This window comes from Orbicella franksi, unplaced genomic scaffold, assembly GCF_964199315.1.
Source record: "Orbicella franksi unplaced genomic scaffold, jaOrbFran1.1 SCAFFOLD_258, whole genome shotgun sequence".
NCBI classification, from domain to species: Eukaryota; Metazoa; Cnidaria; class Anthozoa; order Scleractinia; family Merulinidae; genus Orbicella; species Orbicella franksi.
The window spans coordinates 18281-33745 of record NW_027670602.1 but is presented as its reverse complement, the minus strand read 5'-3'; the positions used below and the strand labels follow the sequence as shown (position 1 = coordinate 33745).

Below are 15465 nucleotides of genomic sequence, written 5' to 3'. Positions count from 1 at the left end.
ATTGGAGAATCGCCCTTTTGTGATTTGAAGTCTTAGCTGGCTTTGGAATCTCTGGGTTAAGTAGCCGAGACGTAATTGGAAATTCATCACAACAGCAATTAAAGGCCTTCCTTCTAAGAGACTTAAAAGAGAGTCCAAGCAATTGGGCAAGGTTTGAGTTGTTTCTTTCGTCTACGACCACACCACAGGGAACGTACCGGTTCTCGTCCGATCACCGAAGTCAAGTCCTGTTGGGCGGCGTCAGTACCTGGCTGGGTGACCACCTGGGAATACGCCGTGTTGTAGACTTTTGGACCCATTTTGGGACTGGACTCTTCAGAGAAGATTTCCATACGCCTCCACATCATTGATCCCTCTGTTTTCAAAATGTTGTCTTTTTTTTTTTGGAATTATTTTTCCAGCAAGTTGACAGCATATTAGAAGATTTTCTTGTTTGATTACAGCACTGCAACACTGAGCAGCACACTGGAGGCAATCTCTTGAATGTGGCTTTGATGACTGACCATTGGAGAATCGCCCTTTTGTGATTTGAAGTCTTAGCTGGCTTTGGAATCTCTGGGTTAAGTAGCCGAGACGTAATTGGAAATTCATCACAACAGCAATTAAAGGCCTTCCTTCTAAGAGACTTAAAAGAGAGTCCAAGCAATTGGGCAAGGTTTGAGTTGTTTCTTTCGTCTACGACCACACCACAGGGAACGTACCGGTTCTCGTCCGATCACCGAAGTCAAGTCCTGTTGGGCGGCGTCAGTACCTGGCTGGGTGACCACCTGGGAATACGCCGTGTTGTAGACTTTTGGACCCATTTTGGGACTGGACTCTTCAGAGAAGATTTCCATACGCCTCCACATCATTGATCCCTCTGTTTTCAAAATGTTGTCTTTTTTTTTTTGGAATTATTTTTCCAGCAAGTTGACAGCATATTAGAAGATTTTCTTGTTTGATTACAGCACTGCAACACTGAGCAGCACACTGGAGGCAATCTCTTGAATGTGGCTTTGATGACTGACCATTGGAGAATCGCCCTTTTGTGATTTGAAGTCTTAGCTGGCTTTGGAATCTCTGGGTTAAGTAGCCGAGACGTAATTGGAAATTCATCACAACAGCAATTAAAGGCCTTCCTTCTAAGAGACTTAAAAGAGAGTCCAAGCAATTGGGCAAGGTTTGAGTTGTTTCTTTCGTCTACGACCACACCACAGGGAACGTACCGGTTCTCGTCCGATCACCGAAGTCAAGTCCTGTTGGGCGGCGTCAGTACCTGGCTGGGTGACCACCTGGGAATACGCCGTGTTGTAGACTTTTGGACCCATTTTGGGACTGGACTCTTCAGAGAAGATTTCCATACGCCTCCACATCATTGATCCCTCTGTTTTCAAAATGTTGTCTTTTTTTTTTTGGAATTATTTTTCCAGCAAGTTGACAGCATATTAGAAGATTTTCTTGTTTGATTACAGCACTGCAACACTGAGCAGCACACTGGAGGCAATCTCTTGAATGTGGCTTTGATGACTGACCATTGGAGAATCGCCCTTTTGTGATTTGAAGTCTTAGCTGGCTTTGGAATCTCTGGGGTTAAGTAGCCGAGACGTAATTGGAAATTCATCACAACAGCAATTAAAGGCCTTCCTTCTAAGAGACTTAAAAGAGAGTCCAAGAAGCAATTGGGCAAGGTTTGAGTTGTTTCTTTCGTCTACGACCACACCACAGGGAACGTACCGGTTCTCGTCCGATCACCGAAGTCAAGTCCTGTTGGGCGGCGTCAGTACCTGGCTGGGTGACCACCTGGGAATACGCCGTGTTGTAGACTTTTGGACCCATTTTGGGACTGGACTCTTCAGAGAAGATTTCCATACGCCTCCACATCATTGATCCCTCTGTTTTCAAAATGTTGTCTTTTTTTTTTTGGAATTATTTTTCCAGCAAGTTGACAGCATATTAGAAGATTTTCTTGTTTGATTACAGCACTGCAACACTGAGCAGCACACTGGAGGCAATCTCTTGAATGTGGCTTTGATGACTGACCATTGGAGAATCGCCCTTTTGTGATTTGAAGTCTTAGCTGGCTTTGGAATCTCTGGGTTAAGTAGCCGAGACGTAATTGGAAATTCATCACAACAGCAATTAAAGGCCTTCCTTCTAAGAGACTTAAAAGAGAGTCCAAGCAATTGGGCAAGGTTTGAGTTGTTTCTTTCGTCTACGACCACACCACAGGGAACGTACCGGTTCTCGTCCGATCACCGAAGTCAAGTCCTGTTGGGCGGCGTCAGTACCTGGCTGGGTGACCACCTGGGAATACGCCGTGTTGTAGACTTTTGGACCCATTTTGGGACTGGACTCTTCAGAGAAGATTTCCATACGCCTCCACATCATTGATCCCTCTGTTTTCAAAATGTTGTCTTTTTTTTTTTGGAATTATTTTTCCAGCAAGTTGACAGCATATTAGAAGATTTTCTTGTTTGATTACAGCACTGCAACACTGAGCAGCACACTGGAGGCAATCTCTTGAATGTGGCTTTGATGACTGACCATTGGAGAATCGCCCTTTTGTGATTTGAAGTCTTAGCTGGCTTTGGAATCTCTGGGTTAAGTAGCCGAGACGTAATTGGAAATTCATCACAACAGCAATTAAAGGCCTTCCTTCTAAGAGACTTAAAAGAGAGTCCAAGCAATTGGGCAAGGTTTGAGTTGTTTCTTTCGTCTACGACCACACCACAGGGAACGTACCGGTTCTCGTCCGATCACCGAAGTCAAGTCCTGTTGGGCGGCGTCAGTACCTGGCTGGGTGACCACCTGGGAATACGCCGTGTTGTAGACTTTTGGACCCATTTTGGGACTGGACTCTTCAGAGAAGATTTCCATACGCCTCCACATCATTGATCCCTCTGTTTTCAAAATGTTGTCTTTTTTTTTTTGGAATTATTTTTCCAGCAAGTTGACAGCATATTAGAAGATTTTCTTGTTTGATTACAGCACTGCAACACTGAGCAGCACACTGGAGGCAATCTCTTGAATGTGGCTTTGATGACTGACCATTGGAGAATCGCCCTTTTGTGATTTGAAGTCTTAGCTGGCTTTGGAATCTCTGGGTTAAGTAGCCGAGACGTAATTGGAAATTCATCACAACAGCAATTAAAGGCCTTCCTTCTAAGAGACTTAAAAGAGAGTCCAAGCAATTGGGCAAGGTTTGAGTTGTTTCTTTCGTCTACGACCACACCACAGGGAACGTACCGGTTCTCGTCCGATCACCGAAGTCAAGTCCTGTTGGGCGGCGTCAGTACCTGGCTGGGTGACCACCTGGGAATACGCCGTGTTGTAGACTTTTGGACCCATTTTGGGACTGGACTCTTCAGAGAAGATTTCCATACGCCTCCACATCATTGATCCCTCTGTTTTCAAAATGTTGTCTTTTTTTTTTTGGAATTATTTTTCCAGCAAGTTGACAGCATATTAGAAGATTTTCTTGTTTGATTACAGCACTGCAACACTGAGCAGCACACTGGAGGCAATCTCTTGAATGTGGCTTTGATGACTGACCATTGGAGAATCGCCCTTTTGTGATTTGAAGTCTTAGCTGGCTTTGGAATCTCTGGGTTAAGTAGCCGAGACGTAATTGGAAATTCATCACAACAGCAATTAAAGGCCTTCCTTCTAAGAGACTTAAAAGAGAGTCCAAGCAATTGGGCAAGGTTTGAGTTGTTTCTTTCGTCTACGACCACACCACAGGGAACGTACCGGTTCTCGTCCGATCACCGAAGTCAAGTCCTGTTGGGCGGCGTCAGTACCTGGCTGGGTGACCACCTGGGAATACGCCGTGTTGTAGACTTTTGGACCCATTTTGGGACTGGACTCTTCAGAGAAGATTTCCATACGCCTCCACATCATTGATCCCTCTGTTTTCAAAATGTTGTCTTTTTTTTTTTGGAATTATTTTTCCAGCAAGTTGACAGCATATTAGAAGATTTTCTTGTTTGATTACAGCACTGCAACACTGAGCAGCACACTGGAGGCAATCTCTTGAATGTGGCTTTGATGACTGACCATTGGAGAATCGCCCTTTTGTGATTTGAAGTCTTAGCTGGCTTTGGAATCTCTGGGTTAAGTAGCCGAGACGTAATTGGAAATTCATCACAACAGCAATTAAAGGCCTTCCTTCTAAGAGACTTAAAAGAGAGTCCAAGCAATTGGGCAAGGTTTGAGTTGTTTCTTTCGTCTACGACCACACCACAGGGAACGTACCGGTTCTCGTCCGATCACCGAAGTCAAGTCCTGTTGGGCGGCGTCAGTACCTGGCTGGGTGACCACCTGGGAATACGCCGTGTTGTAGACTTTTGGACCCATTTTGGGACTGGACTCTTCAGAGAAGATTTCCATACGCCTCCACATCATTGATCCCTCTGTTTTCAAAATGTTGTCTTTTTTTTTTTGGAATTATTTTTCCAGCAAGTTGACAGCATATTAGAAGATTTTCTTGTTTGATTACAGCACTGCAACACTGAGCAGCACACTGGAGGCAATCTCTTGAATGTGGCGGCTTTGATGACTGACCATTGGAGAATCGCCCTTTTGTGATTTGAAGTCTTAGCTGGCTTTGGAATCTCTGGGTTAAGTAGCCGAGACGTAATTGGAAATTCATCACAACAGCAATTAAAGGCCTTCCTTCTAAGAGACTTAAAAGAGAGTCCAAGCAATTGGGCAAGGTTTGAGTTGTTTCTTTCGTCTACGACCACACCACAGGGAACGTACCGGTTCTCGTCCGATCACCGAAGTCAAGTCCTGTTGGGCGGCGTCAGTACCTGGCTGGGTGACCACCTGGGAATACGCCGTGTTGTAGACTTGTGGACCCATTTTGGGACTGGACTCTTCAGAGAAGATTTCCATACGCCTCCACATCATTGATCCCTCTGTTTTCAAAATGTTGTCTTTTTTTTTTGGAATTATTTTTCCAGCAAGTTGACAGCATATTAGAAGATTTTCTTGTTTGATTACAGCACTGCAACACTGAGCAGCACACTGGAGGCAATCTCTTGAATGTGGCTTTGATGACTGACCATTGGAGAATCGCCCTTTTGTGATTTGAAGTCTTAGCTGGCTTGGAATCTCTGGGTTAAGTAGCCGAGACGTAATTGGAAATTCATCACAACAGCAATTAAAGGCCTTCCTTCTAAGAGACTTAAAAGAGAGTCCAAGCAATTGGGCAAGGTTTGAGGTTGTTTCTTTCGTCTACGACCACACCACAGGGAACGTACCGTTCTCGTCCGATCAACGAAGTCAAGTTCTGTTGGGCGGCGTCAGTACCTGGCTGGGTGACCACCTGGGAATACGCCGTGTTGTAGACTTTTGGACCCATTTTGGGACTGGACTCTTCAGAGAAGATTTCCATACGCCTCCACATCATTGATCCCTCTGTTTTCAAATGTTGTCTTTTTTTTTTTGAATTATTTTTCCAGCAAGTTGACAGCATTTAGAAGATTTTCTTGTTTGATTACAGCACTGCAAACACTGAGCAGCACACTGGAGGCAATCTCTTGAATGTGGCTTTGATGACTGACCATTGGAGAATCGCCCTTTTGTGATTTGAAGTCTTAGCTGGCTTTGGAATCTCTGGGTTAAGTAGCCGAGACGTAATTGGAAATTCATCACAACAGCATTAAAGGCCTTCCTTCTAAGGAGACTTAAAAGAGAGTCCAAGCAATTGGGCAAGGTTTGAGTTGTTTCTTTCGTCTACGACCACACCACAGGGAACGTACCGGTTCTCGTCCGATCACCGAAGTCAAGTCCTGTTGGGCGGCGTCAGTACCTGGCTGGGTGACCACCTGGGAATACGCCGTGTTGTAGACTTTTGGACCCATTTTGGGACTGGACTCTTCAGAGAAGATTTCATACGCCTCCACATCATTGATCCCTCTGTTTTCAAAATGTTGTCTTTTTTTTTTTTGGAATTATTTTTCCAGCAAGTTGACAGCATATTAGAAGATTTTCTTGTTTGATTACAGCACTGCAACACTGAGCAGCACACTGGAGGGCAATCTCTTGAATGTGGCTTTGATGACTGACCATTGGAGAATCGCCCTTTTGTGATTTGAAGTCTTAGCTGGCTTTGGAATCTCTGGGTTAAGTAGCCGAGACGTAATTGGAAATTCATCACAACAGCAATTAAAGGCCTTCCTTCTAAGAGACTTAAAAGAGAGTCCAAGCAATTGGGCAAGGTTTGAGTTGTTTCTTTCGTCTACGACCACACCACAGGGAACGTACCGGTTCTCGTCCGATCACCGAAGTCAAGTCCTGTTGGGCGGCGTCAGTACCTGGCTGGGTGACCACCTGGGAATACGCCGTGTTGTAGACTTTTGGACCCATTTTGGGACTGGACTCTTCAGAGAAGATTTCCATACGCCTCCACATCATTGATCCCTCTGTTTTCAAAATGTTGTCTTTTTTTTTTTGGAATTATTTTTCCAGCAAGTTGACAGCATATTAGAAGATTTTCTTGTTTGATTACAGCACTGCAACACTGAGCAGCACACTGGAGGCAATCTCTTGAATGTGGCTTTGATGACTGACCATTGGAGAATCGCCCTTTTGTGATTTGAAGTCTTAGCTGGCTTTGGAATCTCTGGGTTAAGTAGCCGAGACGTAATTGGAAATTCATCACAACAGCAATTAAAGGCCTTCCTTCTAAGAGACTTAAAAGAGAGTCCAAGCAATTGGGCAAGGTTTGAGTTGTTTCTTTCGTCTACGACCACACCACAGGGAACGTACCGGTTCTCGTCCGATCACCGAAGTCAAGTCCTGTTGGGCGGCGTCAGTACCTGGCTGGGTGACCACCTGGGAATACGCCGTGTTGTAGACTTTTGGACCCATTTTGGGACTGGACTCTTCAGAGAAGATTTCCATACGCCTCCACATCATTGATCCCTCTGTTTTCAAAATGTTGTCTTTTTTTTTTTGGAATTATTTTTCCAGCAAGTTGACAGCATATTAGAAGATTTTCTTGTTTGATTACAGCACTGCAACACTGAGCAGCACACTGGAGGCAATCTCTTGAATGTGGCTTTGATGACTGACCATTGGAGAATCGCCCTTTTGTGATTTGAAGTCTTAGCTGGCTTTGGAATCTCTGGGTTAAGTAGCCGAGACGTAATTGGAAATTCATCACAACAGCAATTAAAGGCCTTCCTTCTAAGAGACTTAAAAGAGAGTCCAAGCAATTGGGCAAGGTTTGAGTTGTTTCTTTCGTCTACGACCACACCACAGGGAACGTACCGGTTCTCGTCCGATCACCGAAGTCAAGTCCTGTTGGGCGGCGTCAGTACCTGGCTGGGTGACCACCTGGGAATACGCCGTGTTGTAGACTTTTGGACCCATTTTGGGACTGGACTCTTCAGAGAAGATTTCCATACGCCTCCACATCATTGATCCCTCTGTTTTCAAAATGTTGTCTTTTTTTTTTTGGAATTATTTTTCCAGCAAGTTGACAGCATATTAGAAGATTTTCTTGTTTGATTACAGCACTGCAACACTGAGCAGCACACTGGAGGCAATCTCTTGAATGTGGCTTTGATGACTGACCATTGGAGAATCGCCCTTTTGTGATTTGAAGTCTTAGCTGGCTTTGGAATCTCTGGGTTAAGTAGCCGAGACGTAATTGGAAATTCATCACAACAGCAATTAAAGGCCTTCCTTCTAAGAGACTTAAAAGAGAGTCCAAGCAATTGGGCAAGGTTTGAGTTGTTTCTTTCGTCTACGACCACACCACAGGGAACGTACCGGTTCTCGTCCGATCACCGAAGTCAAGTCCTGTTGGGCGGCGTCAGTACCTGGCTGGGTGACCACCTGGGAATACGCCGTGTTGTAGACTTTTGGACCCATTTTGGGACTGGACTCTTCAGAGAAGATTTCCATACGCCTCCACATCATTGATCCCTCTGTTTTCAAAATGTTGTCTTTTTTTTTTTGGAATTATTTTTCCAGCAAGTTGACAGCATATTAGAAGATTTTCTTGTTTGATTACAGCACTGCAACACTGAGCAGCACACTGGAGGCAATCTCTTGAATGTGGCTTTGATGACTGACCATTGGAGAATCGCCCTTTTGTGATTTGAAGTCTTAGCTGGCTTTGGAATCTCTGGGTTAAGTAGCCGAGACGTAATTGGAAATTCATCACAACAGCAATTAAAGGCCTTCCTTCTAAGAGACTTAAAAGAGAGTCCAAGCAATTGGGCAAGGTTTGAGTTGTTTCTTTCGTCTACGACCACACCACAGGGAACGTACCGGTTCTCGTCCGATCACCGAAGTCAAGTCCTGTTGGGCGGCGTCAGTACCTGGCTGGGTGACCACCTGGGAATACGCCGTGTTGTAGACTTTTGGACCCATTTTGGGACTGGACTCTTCAGAGAAGATTTCCATACGCCTCCACATCATTGATCCCTCTGTTTTCAAAATGTTGTCTTTTTTTTTTTGGAATTATTTTTCCAGCAAGTTGACAGCATATTAGAAGATTTTCTTGTTTGATTACAGCACTGCAACCTGAGCAGCACACTGGAGGCAATCTCTTGAATGTGGCTTTGATGACTGACCATTGGAGAATCGCCCTTTTGTGATTTGAAGTCTTAGCTGGCTTTGGAATCTCTGGGTTAAGTAGCCGAGACGTAATTGGAAATTCATCACAACAGCAATTAAAGGCCTTCCTTCTAAGAGACTTAAAAGAGAGTCCAAGCAATTGGGCAAGGTTTGAGTTGTTTCTTTCGTCTACGACCACACCACAGGGAACGTACCGGTTCTCGTCCGATCACCGAAGTCAAGTCCTGTTGGGCGGCGTCAGTACCTGGCTGGGTGACCACCTGGGAATACGCCGTGTTGTAGACTTTTGGACCCATTTTGGGACTGGACTCTTCAGAGAAGATTTCCATACGCCTCCACATCATTGATCCCTCTGTTTTCAAAATGTTGTCTTTTTTTTTTTGGAATTATTTTTCCAGCAAGTTGACAGCATATTAGAAGATTTTCTTGTTTGATTACAGCACTGCAACACTGAGCAGCACACTGGAGGCAATCTCTTGAATGTGGCTTTGATGACTGACCATTGGAGAATCGCCCTTTTGTGATTTGAAGTCTTAGCTGGCTTTGGAATCTCTGGGTTAAGTAGCCGAGACGTAATTGGAAATTCATCACAACAGCAATTAAAGGCCTTCCTTCTAAGAGACTTAAAAGAGAGTCCAAGCAATTGGGCAAGGTTTGAGTTGTTTCTTTCGTCTACGACCACACCACAGGGAACGTACCGGTTCTCGTCCGATCACCGAAGTCAAGTCCTGTTGGGCGGCGTCAGTACCTGGCTGGGTGACCACCTGGGAATACGCCGTGTTGTAGACTTTTGGACCCATTTTGGGACTGGACTCTTCAGAGAAGATTTCCATACGCCTCCACATCATTGATCCCTCTGTTTTCAAAATGTTGTCTTTTTTTTTTTGGAATTATTTTTCCAGCAAGTTGACAGCATATTAGAAGATTTTCTTGTTTGATTACAGCACTGCAACACTGAGCAGCACACTGGAGGCAATCTCTTGAATGTGGCTTTGATGACTGACCATTGGAGAATCGCCCTTTTGTGATTTGAAGTCTTAGCTGGCTTTGGAATCTCTGGGTTAAGTAGCCGAGACGTAATTGGAAATTCATCACAACAGCAATTAAAGGCCTTCCTTCTAAGAGACTTAAAAGAGAGTCCAAGCAATTGGGCAAGGTTTGAGTTGTTTCTTTCGTCTACGACCACACCACAGGGAACGTACCGGTTCTCGTCCGATCACCGAAGTCAAGTCCTGTTGGGCGGCGTCAGTACCTGGCTGGGTGACCACCTGGGAATACGCCGTGTTGTAGACTTTTGGACCCATTTTGGGACTGGACTCTTCAGAGAAGATTTCCATACGCCTCCACATCATTGATCCCTCTGTTTTCAAAATGTTGTCTTTTTTTTTTTGGAATTATTTTTCCAGCAAGTTGACAGCATATTAGAAGATTTTCTTGTTTGATTACAGCACTGCAACACTGAGCAGCACACTGGAGGCAATCTCTTGAATGTGGCTTTGATGACTGACCATTGGAGAATCGCCCTTTTGTGATTTGAAGTCTTAGCTGGCTTTGGAATCTCTGGGTTAAGTAGCCGAGACGTAATTGGAAATTCATCACAACAGCAATTAAAGGCCTTCCTTCTAAGAGACTTAAAAGAGAGTCCAAGCAATTGGGCAAGGTTTGAGTTGTTTCTTTCGTCTACGACCACACCACAGGGAACGTACCGGTTCTCGTCCGATCACCGAAGTCAAGTCCTGTTGGGCGGCGTCAGTACCTGGCTGGGTGACCACCTGGGAATACGCCGTGTTGTAGACTTTTGGACCCATTTTGGGACTGGACTCTTCAGAGAAGATTTCCATACGCCTCCACATCATTGATCCCTCTGTTTTCAAAATGTTGTCTTTTTTTTTTTGGAATTATTTTTCCAGCAAGTTGACAGCATATTAGAAGATTTTCTTGTTTGATTACAGCACTGCAACACTGAGCAGCACACTGGAGGCAATCTCTTGAATGTGGCTTTGATGACTGACCATTGGAGAATCGCCCTTTTGTGATTTGAAGTCTTAGCTGGCTTTGGAATCTCTGGGTTAAGTAGCCGAGACGTAATTGGAAATTCATCACAACAGCAATTAAAGGCCTTCCTTCTAAGAGACTTAAAAGAGAGTCCAAGCAATTGGGCAAGGTTTGAGTTGTTTCTTTCGTCTACGACCACACCACAGGGAACGTACCGGTTCTCGTCCGATCACCGAAGTCAAGTCCTGTTGGGCGGCGTCAGTACCTGGCTGGGTGACCACCTGGGAATACGCCGTGTTGTAGACTTTTGGACCCATTTTGGGACTGGACTCTTCAGAGAAGATTTCCATACGCCTCCACATCATTGATCCCTCTGTTTTCAAAATGTTGTCTTTTTTTTTTTGGAATTATTTTTCCAGCAAGTTGACAGCATATTAGAAGATTTTCTTGTTTGATTACAGCACTGCAACACTGAGCAGCACACTGGAGGCAATCTCTTGAATGTGGCTTTGATGACTGACCATTGGAGAATCGCCCTTTTGTGATTTGAAGTCTTAGCTGGCTTTGGAATCTCTGGGTTAAGTAGCCGAGACGTAATTGGAAATTCATCACAACAGCAATTAAAGGCCTTCCTTCTAAGAGACTTAAAAGAGAGTCCAAGCAATTGGGCAAGGTTTGAGTTGTTTCTTTCGTCTACGACCACACCACAGGGAACGTACCGGTTCTCGTCCGATCACCGAAGTCAAGTCCTGTTGGGCGGCGTCAGTACCTGGCTGGGTGACCACCTGGGAATACGCCGTGTTGTAGACTTTTGGACCCATTTTGGGACTGGACTCTTCAGAGAAGATTTCCATACGCCTCCACATCATTGATCCCTCTGTTTTCAAAATGTTGTCTTTTTTTTTTTGGAATTATTTTTCCAGCAAGTTGACAGCATATTAGAAGATTTTCTTGTTTGATTACAGCACTGCAACACTGAGCAGCACACTGGAGGCAATCTCTTGAATGTGGCTTTGATGACTGACCATTGGAGAATCGCCCTTTTGTGATTTGAAGTCTTAGCTGGCTTTGGAATCTCTGGGTTAAGTAGCCGAGACGTAATTGGAAATTCATCACAACAGCAATTAAAGGCCTTCCTTCTAAGAGACTTAAAAGAGAGTCCAAGCAATTGGGCAAGGTTTGAGTTGTTTCTTTCGTCTACGACCACACCACAGGGAACGTACCGGTTCTCGTCCGATCACCGAAGTCAAGTCCTGTTGGGCGGCGTCAGTACCTGGCTGGGTGACCACCTGGGAATACGCCGTGTTGTAGACTTTTGGACCCATTTTGGGACTGGACTCTTCAGAGAAGATTTCCATACGCCTCCACATCATTGATCCCTCTGTTTTCAAAATGTTGTCTTTTTTTTTTTGGAATTATTTTTCCAGCAAGTTGACAGCATATTAGAAGATTTTCTTGTTTGATTACAGCACTGCAACACTGAGCAGCACACTGGAGGCAATCTCTTGAATGTGGCTTTGATGACTGACCATTGGAGAATCGCCCTTTTGTGATTTGAAGTCTTAGCTGGCTTTGGAATCTCTGGGTTAAGTAGCCGAGACGTAATTGGAAATTCATCACAACAGCAATTAAAGGCCTTCCTTCTAAGAGACTTAAAAGAGAGTCCAAGCAATTGGGCAAGGTTTGAGTTGTTTCTTTCGTCTACGACCACACCACAGGGAACGTACCGGTTCTCGTCCGATCACCGAAGTCAAGTCCTGTTGGGCGGCGTCAGTACCTGGCTGGGTGACCACCTGGGAATACGCCGTGTTGTAGACTTTTGGACCCATTTTGGGACTGGACTCTTCAGAGAAGATTTCCATACGCCTCCACATCATTGATCCCTCTGTTTTCAAAATGTTGTCTTTTTTTTTTTGGAATTATTTTTCCAGCAAGTTGACAGCATATTAGAAGATTTTCTTGTTTGATTACAGCACTGCAACACTGAGCAGCACACTGGAGGCAATCTCTTGAATGTGGCTTTGATGACTGACCATTGGAGAATCGCCCTTTTGTGATTTGAAGTCTTAGCTGGCTTTGGAATCTCTGGGTTAAGTAGCCGAGACGTAATTGGAAATTCATCACAACAGCAATTAAAGGCCTTCCTTCTAAGAGACTTAAAAGAGAGTCCAAGCAATTGGGCAAGGTTTGAGTTGTTTCTTTCGTCTACGACCACACCACAGGGAACGTACCGGTTCTCGTCCGATCACCGAAGTCAAGTCCTGTTGGGCGGCGTCAGTACCTGGCTGGGTGACCACCTGGGAATACGCCGTGTTGTAGACTTTTGGACCCATTTTGGGACTGGACTCTTCAGAGAAGATTTCCATACGCCTCCACATCATTGATCCCTCTGTTTTCAAAATGTTGTCTTTTTTTTTTTGAATTATTTTTCCAGCAAGTTGACAGCATATTAGAAGATTTTCTTGTTTGATTACAGCACTGCAACACTGAGCAGCACACTGGAGGCAATCTCTTGAATGTGGCTTTGATGACTGACCATTGGAGAATCGCCCTTTTGTGATTTGAAGTCTTAGCTGGCTTTGGAATCTCTGGGTTAAGTAGCCGAGACGTAATTGGAAATTCATCACAACAGCAATTAAAGGCCTTCCTTCTAAGAGACTTAAAAGAGAGTCCAAGCAATTGGGCAAGGTTTGAGTTGTTTCTTTCGTCTACGACCACACCACAGGGAACGTACCGGTTCTCGTCCGATCACCGAAGTCAAGTCCTGTTGGGCGGCGTCAGTACCTGGCTGGGTGACCACCTGGGAATACGCCGTGTTGTAGACTTTTGGACCCATTTTGGGACTGGACTCTTCAGAGAAGATTTCCATACGCCTCCACATCATTGATCCCTCTGTTTTCAAAATGTTGTCTTTTTTTTTTTGAATTATTTTTCCAGCAAGTTGACAGCATATTAGAAGATTTTCTTGTTTGATTACAGCACTGCAACACTGAGCAGCACACTGGAGGCAATCTCTTGAATGTGGCTTTGATGACTGACCATTGGAGAATCGCCCTTTTGTGATTTGAAGTCTTAGCTGGCTTTGGAATCTCTGGGTTAAGTAGCCGAGACGTAATTGGAAATTCATCACAACAGCAATTAAAGGCCTTCCTTCTAAGAGACTTAAAAGAGAGTCCAAGCAATTGGGCAAGGTTTGAGTTGTTTCTTTCGTCTACGACCACACCACAGGGAACGTACCGGTTCTCGTCCGATCACCGAAGTCAAGTCCTGTTGGGCGGCGTCAGTACCTGGCTGGGTGACCACCTGGGAATACGCCGTGTTGTAGACTTTTGGACCCATTTTGGGACTGGACTCTTCAGAGAAGATTTCCATACGCCTCCACATCATTGATCCCTCTGTTTTCAAAATGTTGTCTTTTTTTTTTTGGAATTATTTTTCCAGCAAGTTGACAGCATATTAGAAGATTTTCTTGTTTGATTACAGCACTGCAACACTGAGCAGCACACTGGAGGCAATCTCTTGAATGTGGCTTTGATGACTGACCATTGGAGAATCGCCCTTTTGTGATTTGAAGTCTTAGCTGGCTTTGGAATCTCTGGGTTAAGTAGCCGAGACGTAATTGGAAATTCATCACAACAGCAATTAAAGGCCTTCCTTCTAAGAGACTTAAAAGAGAGTCCAAGCAATTGGGCAAGGTTTGAGTTGTTTCTTTCGTCTACGACCACACCACAGGGAACGTACCGGTTCTCGTCCGATCACCGAAGTCAAGTCCTGTTGGGCGGCGTCAGTACCTGGCTGGGTGACCACCTGGGAATACGCCGTGTTGTAGACTTTTGGACCCATTTTGGGACTGGACTCTTCAGAGAAGATTTCCATACGCCTCCACATCATTGATCCCTCTGTTTTCAAAATGTTGTCTTTTTTTTTTTGGAATTATTTTTCCAGCAAGTTGACAGCATATTAGAAGATTTTCTTGTTTGATTACAGCACTGCAACACTGAGCAGCACACTGGAGGCAATCTCTTGAATGTGGCTTTGATGACTGACCATTGGAGAATCGCCCTTTTGTGATTTGAAGTCTTAGCTGGCTTTGGAATCTCTGGGTTAAGTAGCCGAGACGTAATTGGAAATTCATCACAACAGCAATTAAAGGCCTTCCTTCTAAGAGACTTAAAAGAGAGTCCAAGCAATTGGGCAAGGTTTGAGTTGTTTCTTTCGTCTACGACCACACCACAGGGAACGTACCGGTTCTCGTCCGATCACCGAAGTCAAGTCCTGTTGGGCGGCGTCAGTACCTGGCTGGGTGACCACCTGGGAATACGCCGTGTTGTAGACTTTTGGACCCATTTTGGGACTGGACTCTTCAGAGAAGATTTCCATACGCCTCCACATCATTGATCCCTCTGTTTTCAAAATGTTGTCTTTTTTTTTTTGGAATTATTTTTCCAGCAAGTTGACAGCATATTAGAAGATTTTCTTGTTTGATTACAGCACTGCAACACTGAGCAGCACACTGGAGGCAATCTCTTGAATGTGGCTTTGATGACTGACCATTGGAGAATCGCCCTTTTGTGATTTGAAGTCTTAGCTGGCTTTGGAATCTCTGGGTTAAGTAGCCGAGACGTAATTGGAAATTCATCACAACAGCAATTAAAGGCCTTCCTTCTAAGAGACTTAAAAGAGAGTCCAAGCAATTGGGCAAGGTTTGAGTTGTTTCTTTCGTCTACGACCACACCACAGGGAACGTACCGGTTCTCGTCCGATCACCGAAGTCAAGTCCTGTTGGGCGGCGTCAGTACCTGGCTGGGTGACCACCTGGGAATACGCCGTGTTGTAGACTTTTGGACCCATTTTGGGACTGGACTCTTCAGAGAAGATTTCCATACGCCCCCACAT

At 44.7% G+C, this 15465-nt stretch overlaps 30 non-coding genes and 1 pseudogene across 30 annotated transcripts; all 31 read left to right on the top strand.

Annotated features, from left to right (window-relative positions):
* The first annotated feature begins 169 nt into the window (after positions 1–169).
* Positions 170–288, top strand: LOC145473158 (5S ribosomal RNA). Its single transcript, XR_014044366.1, has one exon. It is a non-coding gene; the product is annotated as a 5S ribosomal RNA (ribosomal RNA).
* Positions 289–673: 385 nt separating this feature from the next.
* LOC145473157 (5S ribosomal RNA) lies at positions 674–792 on the top strand. Its single transcript, XR_014044365.1, has one exon. It is a non-coding gene; the product is annotated as a 5S ribosomal RNA (ribosomal RNA).
* A 385-nt stretch (positions 793–1177) lies between these two features.
* LOC145473156 (5S ribosomal RNA) lies at positions 1178–1296 on the top strand. The gene has a single exon (XR_014044364.1). It is a non-coding gene; the product is annotated as a 5S ribosomal RNA (ribosomal RNA).
* A 389-nt stretch (positions 1297–1685) lies between these two features.
* On the top strand, positions 1686–1804 carry LOC145473155 (5S ribosomal RNA). Its single transcript, XR_014044363.1, has one exon. It is a non-coding gene; the product is annotated as a 5S ribosomal RNA (ribosomal RNA).
* A 385-nt stretch (positions 1805–2189) lies between these two features.
* LOC145473154 (5S ribosomal RNA) lies at positions 2190–2308 on the top strand. The gene has a single exon (XR_014044362.1). It is a non-coding gene; the product is annotated as a 5S ribosomal RNA (ribosomal RNA).
* A 385-nt stretch (positions 2309–2693) lies between these two features.
* LOC145473153 (5S ribosomal RNA) lies at positions 2694–2812 on the top strand. The gene has a single exon (XR_014044361.1). It is a non-coding gene; the product is annotated as a 5S ribosomal RNA (ribosomal RNA).
* A 385-nt stretch (positions 2813–3197) lies between these two features.
* On the top strand, positions 3198–3316 carry LOC145473152 (5S ribosomal RNA). Its single transcript, XR_014044360.1, has one exon. It is a non-coding gene; the product is annotated as a 5S ribosomal RNA (ribosomal RNA).
* Positions 3317–3701: 385 nt separating this feature from the next.
* LOC145473151 (5S ribosomal RNA) lies at positions 3702–3820 on the top strand. The gene has a single exon (XR_014044359.1). It is a non-coding gene; the product is annotated as a 5S ribosomal RNA (ribosomal RNA).
* A 385-nt stretch (positions 3821–4205) lies between these two features.
* Positions 4206–4324, top strand: LOC145473150 (5S ribosomal RNA). Its single transcript, XR_014044358.1, has one exon. It is a non-coding gene; the product is annotated as a 5S ribosomal RNA (ribosomal RNA).
* Positions 4325–4712: 388 nt separating this feature from the next.
* LOC145473148 (5S ribosomal RNA) lies at positions 4713–4831 on the top strand. Its single transcript, XR_014044356.1, has one exon. It is a non-coding gene; the product is annotated as a 5S ribosomal RNA (ribosomal RNA).
* A 384-nt stretch (positions 4832–5215) lies between these two features.
* LOC145473162 (5S ribosomal RNA) lies at positions 5216–5333 on the top strand (annotated as a pseudogene).
* Positions 5334–5716: 383 nt separating this feature from the next.
* LOC145473147 (5S ribosomal RNA) lies at positions 5717–5835 on the top strand. Its single transcript, XR_014044355.1, has one exon. It is a non-coding gene; the product is annotated as a 5S ribosomal RNA (ribosomal RNA).
* A 386-nt stretch (positions 5836–6221) lies between these two features.
* LOC145473146 (5S ribosomal RNA) lies at positions 6222–6340 on the top strand. Its single transcript, XR_014044354.1, has one exon. It is a non-coding gene; the product is annotated as a 5S ribosomal RNA (ribosomal RNA).
* A 385-nt stretch (positions 6341–6725) lies between these two features.
* LOC145473145 (5S ribosomal RNA) lies at positions 6726–6844 on the top strand. The gene has a single exon (XR_014044353.1). It is a non-coding gene; the product is annotated as a 5S ribosomal RNA (ribosomal RNA).
* A 385-nt stretch (positions 6845–7229) lies between these two features.
* LOC145473144 (5S ribosomal RNA) lies at positions 7230–7348 on the top strand. The gene has a single exon (XR_014044352.1). It is a non-coding gene; the product is annotated as a 5S ribosomal RNA (ribosomal RNA).
* Positions 7349–7733: 385 nt separating this feature from the next.
* Positions 7734–7852, top strand: LOC145473212 (5S ribosomal RNA). Its single transcript, XR_014044415.1, has one exon. It is a non-coding gene; the product is annotated as a 5S ribosomal RNA (ribosomal RNA).
* A 385-nt stretch (positions 7853–8237) lies between these two features.
* Positions 8238–8356, top strand: LOC145473211 (5S ribosomal RNA). The gene has a single exon (XR_014044414.1). It is a non-coding gene; the product is annotated as a 5S ribosomal RNA (ribosomal RNA).
* A 384-nt stretch (positions 8357–8740) lies between these two features.
* LOC145473209 (5S ribosomal RNA) lies at positions 8741–8859 on the top strand. Its single transcript, XR_014044413.1, has one exon. It is a non-coding gene; the product is annotated as a 5S ribosomal RNA (ribosomal RNA).
* Positions 8860–9244: 385 nt separating this feature from the next.
* On the top strand, positions 9245–9363 carry LOC145473208 (5S ribosomal RNA). Its single transcript, XR_014044412.1, has one exon. It is a non-coding gene; the product is annotated as a 5S ribosomal RNA (ribosomal RNA).
* A 385-nt stretch (positions 9364–9748) lies between these two features.
* Positions 9749–9867, top strand: LOC145473207 (5S ribosomal RNA). The gene has a single exon (XR_014044411.1). It is a non-coding gene; the product is annotated as a 5S ribosomal RNA (ribosomal RNA).
* Positions 9868–10252: 385 nt separating this feature from the next.
* Positions 10253–10371, top strand: LOC145473205 (5S ribosomal RNA). Its single transcript, XR_014044409.1, has one exon. It is a non-coding gene; the product is annotated as a 5S ribosomal RNA (ribosomal RNA).
* Positions 10372–10756: 385 nt separating this feature from the next.
* LOC145473204 (5S ribosomal RNA) lies at positions 10757–10875 on the top strand. Its single transcript, XR_014044408.1, has one exon. It is a non-coding gene; the product is annotated as a 5S ribosomal RNA (ribosomal RNA).
* Positions 10876–11260: 385 nt separating this feature from the next.
* On the top strand, positions 11261–11379 carry LOC145473203 (5S ribosomal RNA). The gene has a single exon (XR_014044407.1). It is a non-coding gene; the product is annotated as a 5S ribosomal RNA (ribosomal RNA).
* A 385-nt stretch (positions 11380–11764) lies between these two features.
* On the top strand, positions 11765–11883 carry LOC145473202 (5S ribosomal RNA). The gene has a single exon (XR_014044406.1). It is a non-coding gene; the product is annotated as a 5S ribosomal RNA (ribosomal RNA).
* A 385-nt stretch (positions 11884–12268) lies between these two features.
* Positions 12269–12387, top strand: LOC145473201 (5S ribosomal RNA). Its single transcript, XR_014044405.1, has one exon. It is a non-coding gene; the product is annotated as a 5S ribosomal RNA (ribosomal RNA).
* A 385-nt stretch (positions 12388–12772) lies between these two features.
* On the top strand, positions 12773–12891 carry LOC145473200 (5S ribosomal RNA). Its single transcript, XR_014044404.1, has one exon. It is a non-coding gene; the product is annotated as a 5S ribosomal RNA (ribosomal RNA).
* Positions 12892–13275: 384 nt separating this feature from the next.
* On the top strand, positions 13276–13394 carry LOC145473199 (5S ribosomal RNA). The gene has a single exon (XR_014044403.1). It is a non-coding gene; the product is annotated as a 5S ribosomal RNA (ribosomal RNA).
* A 384-nt stretch (positions 13395–13778) lies between these two features.
* On the top strand, positions 13779–13897 carry LOC145473198 (5S ribosomal RNA). The gene has a single exon (XR_014044402.1). It is a non-coding gene; the product is annotated as a 5S ribosomal RNA (ribosomal RNA).
* A 385-nt stretch (positions 13898–14282) lies between these two features.
* Positions 14283–14401, top strand: LOC145473197 (5S ribosomal RNA). Its single transcript, XR_014044401.1, has one exon. It is a non-coding gene; the product is annotated as a 5S ribosomal RNA (ribosomal RNA).
* A 385-nt stretch (positions 14402–14786) lies between these two features.
* On the top strand, positions 14787–14905 carry LOC145473196 (5S ribosomal RNA). The gene has a single exon (XR_014044400.1). It is a non-coding gene; the product is annotated as a 5S ribosomal RNA (ribosomal RNA).
* Positions 14906–15290: 385 nt separating this feature from the next.
* Positions 15291–15409, top strand: LOC145473193 (5S ribosomal RNA). Its single transcript, XR_014044398.1, has one exon. It is a non-coding gene; the product is annotated as a 5S ribosomal RNA (ribosomal RNA).
* The last annotated feature ends 56 nt before the right edge of the window (positions 15410–15465 follow it).